The sequence below is a fragment of the Pinus tabuliformis genome, chromosome X (assembly GCF_031772625.1).
Source record: "Pinus tabuliformis cultivar Carrire ecotype Pingquan chromosome X, CPIR1, whole genome shotgun sequence".
In the NCBI taxonomy this organism is placed as follows: domain Eukaryota; kingdom Viridiplantae; phylum Streptophyta; class Pinopsida; order Pinales; family Pinaceae; genus Pinus; species Pinus tabuliformis.
In genome coordinates this window covers 1,732,376,012-1,732,385,266 of record NC_142308.1, presented here as the reverse complement: position 1 = coordinate 1,732,385,266, position 9,255 = coordinate 1,732,376,012, and the positions used below count along the sequence as shown (strand labels likewise).

The 9,255-nt window shown below is 36.6% G+C and overlaps 1 pseudogene; it reads left to right on the top strand.

Annotated features, from left to right (window-relative positions):
- The first annotated feature begins 1,049 nt into the window (after positions 1-1,049).
- LOC149146709 (protein THALLO-like) lies at positions 1,050-2,557 on the top strand (annotated as a pseudogene).
- The last annotated feature ends 6,698 nt before the right edge of the window (positions 2,558-9,255 follow it).

The window sequence follows — 9,255 nt, the reverse complement described above, 5'->3', positions numbered from 1 at the left end:
CACCGCCAAATATAGTGACACCCGGCCAAACTTGGTGGTCGACAATTGGCCCAATAGCATCGAGCCATGTGGCCCAATGAAATGGCACCATGTGGCACCATCTAGCAGGTAGTTGGGCCAGGAAAATTGAAGGCTTGGCAATTTGGCAATGGCATATAAGTTAGTGCATTAGGTGTATTTATTGGCAATAGTTTATTATGGTGGCACCAGTAGTTCAAAGTTAAATGGAAAATAATTATTTTTTTATATTGCTAATCATGACTGCAATGAAAACGTTACCACAAACCAATAGAAAATGAATATGTGTTTTTGTTTTATATGATGGTCAATATAATGTTGGAAATTAGCAATATTCTAATTACAACCGACTCAACTCTCACCTATTTAAATTGGTAAACTGTTATGAATATAATTCATAACAATTAAATAAATAAATAACTGTAAATATTAAATAATCAATAATTTATTATGTTAAATAGTCATTAAGTTAAGTGAAAAGGAATGTCTAAAAGACATGCCTAATCATGAAAGGTCGCCTACTTAAGTATAAAATTAGGGCCTCATTGTAACATTCATATCACTTGTAAAATTTTTATATATAATAAGTTATAATTATTAAATACCTCGTGTATTTTTACATTCAATTCTACAAGCTATCATTTTTATGTTTCAGTGGTATCAGAGCCATGGCGCACAATATAATCATGCGGGTCTTTGAACATTGTTCGCAACACAAGGTGCCATTACATTCACGTCCTTAATGCATTGAACAGTTTAGTAAAATTCAAGAAGCATTTCAGCATTTAGAAAAATCATATGCAGAATTTAAATCATGTCAAAAAGAAATCAATAATAAGGAAGATGATAGCGATGGTAAAAGGAAACAAGGTGGAGCATTAGATGATTATAATATTGAAAATGAAGATGTTGCACGAAATGATCAAGATGATGATCCAAATGAAGATGATGATGATGAGGTTTTTGTTATTATATCTAAAGAAAGAACAAAACCTCTGTTAGCAGAGGTAGCAAGGGCAGTGGACAATAACATGAATGAAACAGAAAATCAAAGTGGATACGTAACAACTGTTATGACAATTCTATATTATGATGAGAATATAGGTGTTCTTAAATATAAAGGTGGGTCTGCTATCCAGAAGACTATTGAAGACGCTGAAAAATATGATGAACATGAAATTAATGACATTCCTTTTCCCTTAAAGTATGGGAAGGAACAAAAGCAATATGAAATTTTTATAAGTGGTCATGATAAATATTATTTTGCACCAACAAATTTCATTGAGCAGGTCGATGAAGTGATCCAAAAAGAGCTAGTGTTCTTACTAGAGCACGACACTAAAAAATATCCCCTTGAAGGAAACTCAGTCAAAGAGAAAGAAAAGGGCAGTATGGGTGCACCCAATGGAAGGCCCATTCCAATTCATTATATAGATTATTTTGATGATGAAGAATTAAATGAGGTTGCACAGCTAATGGGAGAAGAAACTGATGAACAGGAGGAAGAAAGGAAAGAAGAATGGGGAAAAGGAAAAAACCGACATTATAGTGCTGATAATATTGAATATGAGATCCAATCTAGTGATGATGAGCTACCGGCAGTTGAAGAGGTTGAGGTACTAAGACTGCAAAGAAAAAAATTTAAATCACTTTGTCCTGAAGACTTTGGTCTAGATGAAGATGAGGAAGATGAAAGCAATGCCGACTCAGATACCCATGAGTAAACCCTGTAGGAGGTTGTGAAGCGACGTGATGGGGGGATTGAAAAGAGGAAATCAAAGAAAACTTCATATATAGAACTGGGCAAAGATGTTGATGAGGGTAAAATTGTAGCATTTGAGGAAGTCAAGAAGGATATTAATGTGTTAACAAAGAGCAGCAGATGGAATTTTTAATGAGTGATGCTCCAGATTTAATGGGACTACTATTAGAATTTAAGGATGGACTTGATAACCTGAAAATTGTTCAGGTTATACAGCAGGAGGTGAAAGGTAACAAAAATGTAACCAAAGAAGGCACTATCTGGAGGTGAAGCAGCTATTGTTGTTGCGCTATTGCCAATCCATTGTTTTCTACTCACTTTTAAAAGCAGAAGGTCGTTCTATCCGAGATCATCCTGCGATTGCTCGTCTTGTGGAGATATGAGGTATCTTGGATAATATTCATCCCATTGATAAAAGACTTGAGAATTAGTTTGAAATTATACTCAAGGAAGACAACACTAATTCAGTTGAGGGTGCTCCAGAAAAATCTTGTGGAATTTATCTCAGTTGAGGACTTTATGTTAGAATTCAAGACAAGTGTGGTTAAAGCCAAGTCAAATCAGTGTGTGCAGGATGGTGAAGATAGAAATAAATCCTTGACAGGTTCAGCCCTAGATGTTAATAATGTGGGAAAATTGATCAATGAGGATAAGAAGGAAAAAGAATTGGTTGGAACTTAAAGTAAAGGAATGCTCAAAGAAAGAACAAAGCTTGAAGCTTACATGAAGTACTTGAAAAGTCTGGGAATGAATTTCATGAAGATAATCTATTTTTAGACTTTGTTACTGTGCATTATTTTAGAATATTGGTGCCATCACTATAACACAGAGAAAGGACCCTTGATGAGAAGTTCATTCAAGGAATTTGTGGATATTCTCATCGATGTTGCAACCTATGCCGAGAGCGATGCTCTCAAGGGTGTTTTCAAGAACATCTTAGTTTTCTATTTTTCAATATTTTCTGTAATGCCTATCGGAAGCAATTCCTTTAGCACCCACAGTACTGTTCCATCAGAACTAAAATGGTATACACCTTCTATAGCTCAACCATCAGGATTGAACTCAACAAGACTGAAAGAATATTTCAAATGGTTTCAAGAACCTTCAATGGCTTCAACGAAGTCTAGTTTCAAGCTTGATCAAATCAAAGAATCATCAAGGGAAAGTCTCACTAAAATTTCTGACTTAAGACTTCGTTTATTTCGCTCTGGGTTTCACTATTTGGAAAAGGTGAAGAGCATTATAACTAGAACTGTGGTTGATTTCATAAATTTCTGCATGAGGAACATTGCAGCAGATGTTTCAAGTTTCTGCAAATGTTTCTTTTCAAAGAGTATTATAGACAACTATACAAGGGCTAAAAACCATGGAACTGATGTGGGAAAATTTGGAAAGCCAAAATTGTTAAAACAATCCCACTTTCCGGTGACTGGGAGCATGAATCCCAGGAGTATTAACAGTTTGAACGGATATAAAAATATAGAACAAAATAAAGAAACTGTTAATGAAAACATTGAGGGTTATCACATGGGACTATGGTGTCTGAAACTGTGGGCTAAAAGGCGAGGGTTTCTATGGCATCGGCCTCCACACAATGATGATCATGGTCACAAGGAGAGCGGTGAGGAAGAACATGGCCACATTGGGCCCATACGCTGCACACAAACTGCCCATACGCTACACAATGAACGATTGTGCAGGCCCGTGCTCCCTTGTTCGGATAGCCGACGAACCGTCCACACATTCAGTTTAAAACGCTACTGTCGTCTCCCATCAAACGCCACGTCCCCAGGTCGAAAGACATGACGTCAAGTACACCGCTCGATAAATACGTTAAGTTAATATACATAGTGTATATTGGGGTTCGACATTATAACAGGCACCACATAATTTCGTTTCACAATAACTATATAATAGTTACAAGATAGTAATTAAATTAAATTATTAAAAAAATCATCATAGTAATATTATTATTATTATTATTATTAAAAAAATTATATTAAAAAAATTATTATATTAAAAAAAATTAAATTTATTAGAGCAATATATATATATAGATAGATAGATAGATAGAGATATAGATAGAGTTATTTAAAAAAAAAAATTGAATTATTAAAAAAAAATAGAGTTGTTAAAAAAAGGAATTTAGACTTATTAAAAAAATTATTATTAAAAAAATAAAAAAATAAAAAATCCAAGGGAATATTAATGATGAGCTATATGACGAGAGGATGGCCAGATTATACACATTGAAATGACAGACACTAAGTGAAGAAAATCCACAGCATTAAATCTTTGAGAACAAAGCTTCCGAAGGAAAGGGCTATGTTATAAATATAATTCATAACAAGTAAATAAATAAAATAAATGTAAATATTAAATAATCAAAAATTGATTATGTTAAATAGTCATTAAATTAAGTGAAAAAGCATGTCTAAAAGACATGCCTAATCATGAAAGGTCACCTGCTTAGGTATAAAAATAGGGCCTCATTATAACATTCATATCACTTGTACAATTTTTATATATAATAAATTATCATTATTAAATACCTCGTGTGTTTTTACATTCTACAAGCTATAACACATACCTAACACAACCAGGAATAAGAACCTAAAATTAGGATGCTCTAGATAAATTTGGTCACCACTAAGATTGGAAGTCTAGCCAAATTCACAGAAAAATTTGGCATACCTTCATTAAAATTGGCAGAGGATTTAGTCTTAGTTAAATTTGGTACCACCACCAAATATAACGACACCCGACCAAACTTTGTGGTAGACAATTGGCCCAATAGCGTCGAGCCACGTGGCCCAATGAAATGGCATCATGTGGCACCCATCTGGCAGGTAGTTGGGCCTGAAAAACTAAAGGTTTGGCAATTTGGCAATGGCATATAAGTTGGTGCATTGGTTATATTATCGGCAATAGTTTATTATGGTGGCACCGATAGTTTAAATTTAAATGGAAAATAATTATTTTTTATATCGATAATCATGATTGCAATGAAAACATTACCACAAACCAATAGAAAATGAATATATGTTTATGTTTTATATGATGGTCAATATAATGTTGGAAATTAGAAATATTCTAATTATAACCGATTGAACTCCGACCTATTGAAATTGGTAAACGGTTATTTTGTGTGGTATACCATTTGTTATCAAGGAACCGTGATGTCTATTCAACGTTATATATGACAATTTTAACCATTTCACCGTTTGACATTGGTCGACAGGTTTTCGCGACAATTACTCCAAACATAAACTAGTGGTTTGATGGTTACGCCAACTATGTGGCGTATAACACATTTTGGTTGTGGTATTAACCATTGATTTTAATGTTAAATGGTTCATTATGTTAGGCAGCCAAAAAAAATAGTGAATGGTTAAAATAGGACAAAGTTGAACAACCTACATGTGGTCAACTCGTCAACCATTACAACCAAACAAAATAGGGCAAGAAAATATGTTGTTGCAACAACAGACCATGCGGCGGGTTGTTGCCTTTTATTTAAAAATTGAACATGTCATTGGGGGTTTGCAGGGGTTGAACCTGCAACCTCCAGGACCACCGTGTTGGAGTCACGATTGTCGTTACACCAAAACCCGCAGGTATTAGTAAACAGACAACATCGCTTGATTTAAGCACATGCCACGAAACACATGGGAGCGTTGGATCAACACCACCATTAATGGGGAGCACAATAATCTCCCCCCTCAACGCGAGCCAGGTGTGTTTCGAACTCGAGACCTTTGGCTCTGATACCACTTGTTGGAGTCACAATTGTCGTTACACCAAAACCCAAAGGTGTTAGTAAACAGACAACATCGTTAGATTTAAGCACATGCCATGAAACACACGGGAGCATTGGATCAACACCGCCATTAATGGGGAGCACAACACACTGATTATTTCAAATTTTTCCACCAGTCGTGTACACCAATTGGCACTTTGTAATGTCCACTGACCATTTCATATATAAACTCATTTGCGATTCAACAACGAGAGGGCATAGCCGTGAGTGAGAACTTAGGTGGCGGAACCAAGCTAAGTGCATGAGAGGATGTAACCATGACCAGCAGAACCATGCGGCCAATGGAACCCTGACCAAATGTGGTTACCAAGGAAGAATATGGTTTTACATTCTCTTTCATATGGTTGTACATATGGTTTTACATTCTCTTTCATGAAATTCTTCTAACATCAACCGAAGAAAAGATCTTGAATAATACAATTAAACTAGAGATTTTGGATCACATGTGTGGGAAAATCAATTGATTTTTGTCTAAGGTAGTGGGTTGGCTTCTAACCCAATGCATTATTATGATTTTACTTGTTTTCCTAGGGTATTTTAGCCAAATTATGATATATTCCTCCTCATATAAAAATAAGAGAGGACCATTGTATTTCTCATCATAATCCCTTGGATAATTTGGCCTCTCTTAGTAGAATTTTAGCATCTTTCTTTTTTATTTAGCAATATGTGGTATATGGAGCATACTTGGTTATTGGGGCTTGTTCTTGACATTGGATAAGTTATCTTTGATTGATAATGAAATGTTCACGCATTTCGATCTTGTAAGTGTACCTATTTTTTAATATTGTTTACGCTTATGTCTAATCTATGTAATAAATTTATGATCTAAGGTTTGTTCTATTGTGCCCTAATTTATTGAATATAAATTATATGGAAGCTAGGTATCCTTATTGCATGCATTAATCAATATATGATATGTGAAAGGAATTCTACTCGGGGACCTATAATATAACTCTCCCAAGCGACTATAATCCCTTAAAAAGGCAATAGTTGGGGTTTATGCTAGGCCATCATACATCATTTCTCATTTGTAGTAATTGGACATTCTATCGCCTCCATAAAATCCATCAACCAAGGACTAGGAATTGACCAAGTCTTGTTGGTGATCAAACCACTTATTATCCATAAATTTGAATTTTCTTTCTCTCTCCAATTTAGCCTTATTAAGGCCAAGTGGCCAACTAGGGCTTAGTGTGAATTGATAAGGAGGATGAATTTTGGACCTTGGAGAGTCTAAACAACAAGGGTTGAGTGTTTACCAAAACATCATTCTCCTTTGGTGGGAATTCATTCCAATTTCATCCATAATTTCTCTTTCACTAGTTGATTTCCCTCAGGATAACCTTAGTTTGGTAAAAGCTTATGTTGGAAATATGTTGTCATTGATGTCAACAGGTGGCAGCAGGAGGGACAGGTGTCAAATAAATGCCTCAAGGAGCATGTTCCAAGCACACAAGAAGGGAAAAAGATTAGAATCTGTGTAGTGGAGCTAAGTTTTGGAGCATTATATCATCTCAGATGTAGGTGGAAGCCACCCAAATGGATAGAACTCTGAAAGATATTTCCAACAATATATGGAAGCTCTAAAAATGCCTCCTAGATCAAAAGATAGATCCAGTCAAAGTTTGGTGACCGCGAGGCCTTCATAGCATATTTGAAGGTGGCTGGAGTCTTTGGCATGTAGTTAAGGTTGGTACAAGTGCCAAACTTAATGCCAAGACTCGCAGAGCCTCTAAGAGAGAGCTATGGACAGACGTGGTAGTAGAAGGTTGGACCACAAGCAGAGCCCACCCGGCGGGCTTACCCCTACAGAATGTTTTTCATGCCCAAGTCTAAGCTATCGGATGGTAGTCTCTGGGACACAGCAGCTAAGAGATGTCCAATGGAAGGTGAGAAATGGAGCCCACATTATAGGTTGGCCTGACGGAGGAAACCTAGAAATGAGAGCATGAAGGAATAGACAAAGTAGAGTGTGGAAGAGCGTCAACTCGAAAGGAGAATGCAAAGGCTAAGCACTAAAGGAAAGCATCAAGCTATGTGGTGGCTTCCCGATGGCAATAGAAATGACCCTTTAGACAAGCTTTGTGACCATGGGAAATGGTTTCCCCACATAATTGATCGCTTAGATCAACGACAAAGATCTACCTTGGGGGAATCCCTCCTAAAACCACAATCCGCTTAGGAGTGGTGTCATGGAAAGGCCTTAAACCCAATGGTTTTTTGAAAAATTAAATAACAAAGGAAATCCTCACAAAACAAGGCCTCGGAGGATATTTTCTCTCTCCTCCAAGAGGACAGAGGGAAGCTCATGATTGTCCCAAATAATGGAGGATAGTAACATCAACATCAACCAGAAAGAGGACACATTGCAAGTGGATCCATCATTTTTGGTAATCTGAATGACCCTTCCTTGGGTGACACATGTCCCCACTGACAAGTCGAAAAGTGGCAAGAGTGACGTCATCCTGGAGGTATGACCCAAACAGTTAATGAAAAGGTGCAAAGGGAAAGTTCTATGAGGATTTTTTTGGGACACGATGGTAGGGGACAGAGTGACAGCCAATGAAAAAGGCATTAGGCAGACCTACTAACCATCCCATCATGTTGGATGGAACCGATGGTTTATTTTTGCTCACAGAAAGGTAGTGTCATGAAGCAGTGGTCAAGTCACATTGGCAAATTGACAGGGTGGAAACCAATCACAGAGCACCAAGAAGTCCCCATTGGACACATTGAACTAGTGGATTGACCCCAGCTGAGGTATAAAGGTCATACAAATGAAATTGTTGGGATAAGGGGAACTGGGATAAGGGAGTTTTAGGCTTAGCGCCTTGACAGTACCCTCAGCTTGTTTCGTGTGGAAGCAAGATGTGCAACATAGAGAAATGAATTTCAAAGGCCCTTCGAGCGACTAAATGCTAGCTCATTGGCTTCTTTAGTGAAGAAACAAAGGGGCGTGACACAGAATAAATAAAGGGATCGACAAATAGGGAGCTCCATCCTTTGGTTTTATGGGTGGTTGTTTTGCATAGAAATGTGACCAATGGTGTGGAACCATTAACAAAGGAAAAAGGTCATCGAAAAGACTCAAAAGGGCTTAGTGCCCATGGCCTAAACCATTGGTCACAGAGACCTGGTCTTATGGTGAAGAAGAAGGAAAAGGAGCCAGTGAAAGGAGATTAAGCCTAGAATAGCGGAACTGTTAGTAGTGGCAAAAAATTTTGGTAGTTAAGCCAAATTTACTATAGATAAAAGAAAAGAAGATGCACTACTAAATTCTGTAAAATACCAAAATGCAAAAAATAAGAAAAAAAACTCAACTCAAGTTGTAGAAAAGGTAGTAAAGGTCATTTTGACTTGGATATTAAACCCATAATAGAAAACATGGTCCATAATAATATGAATAGGACAGTGGAAGAAAAAAAGGCTTCATGCAAAAATTCAAAAAATAAACAAAGCCAAATGTAGAAACATGAAAAATCTACAAAACCAGGCCTAATCAAGTAGAATCGACACAAGATTTTTGAGAAAGAGCTTTTAGTGCAGCGAGGTGTTGGTATTGTGTTCATTGTAAGTATATATTGTTGTAGGTATTTTTTTGAAGTGGTGAATAAGGTTTACTTGTTTTTGAAAGGAGAGAAGGCAATCATTG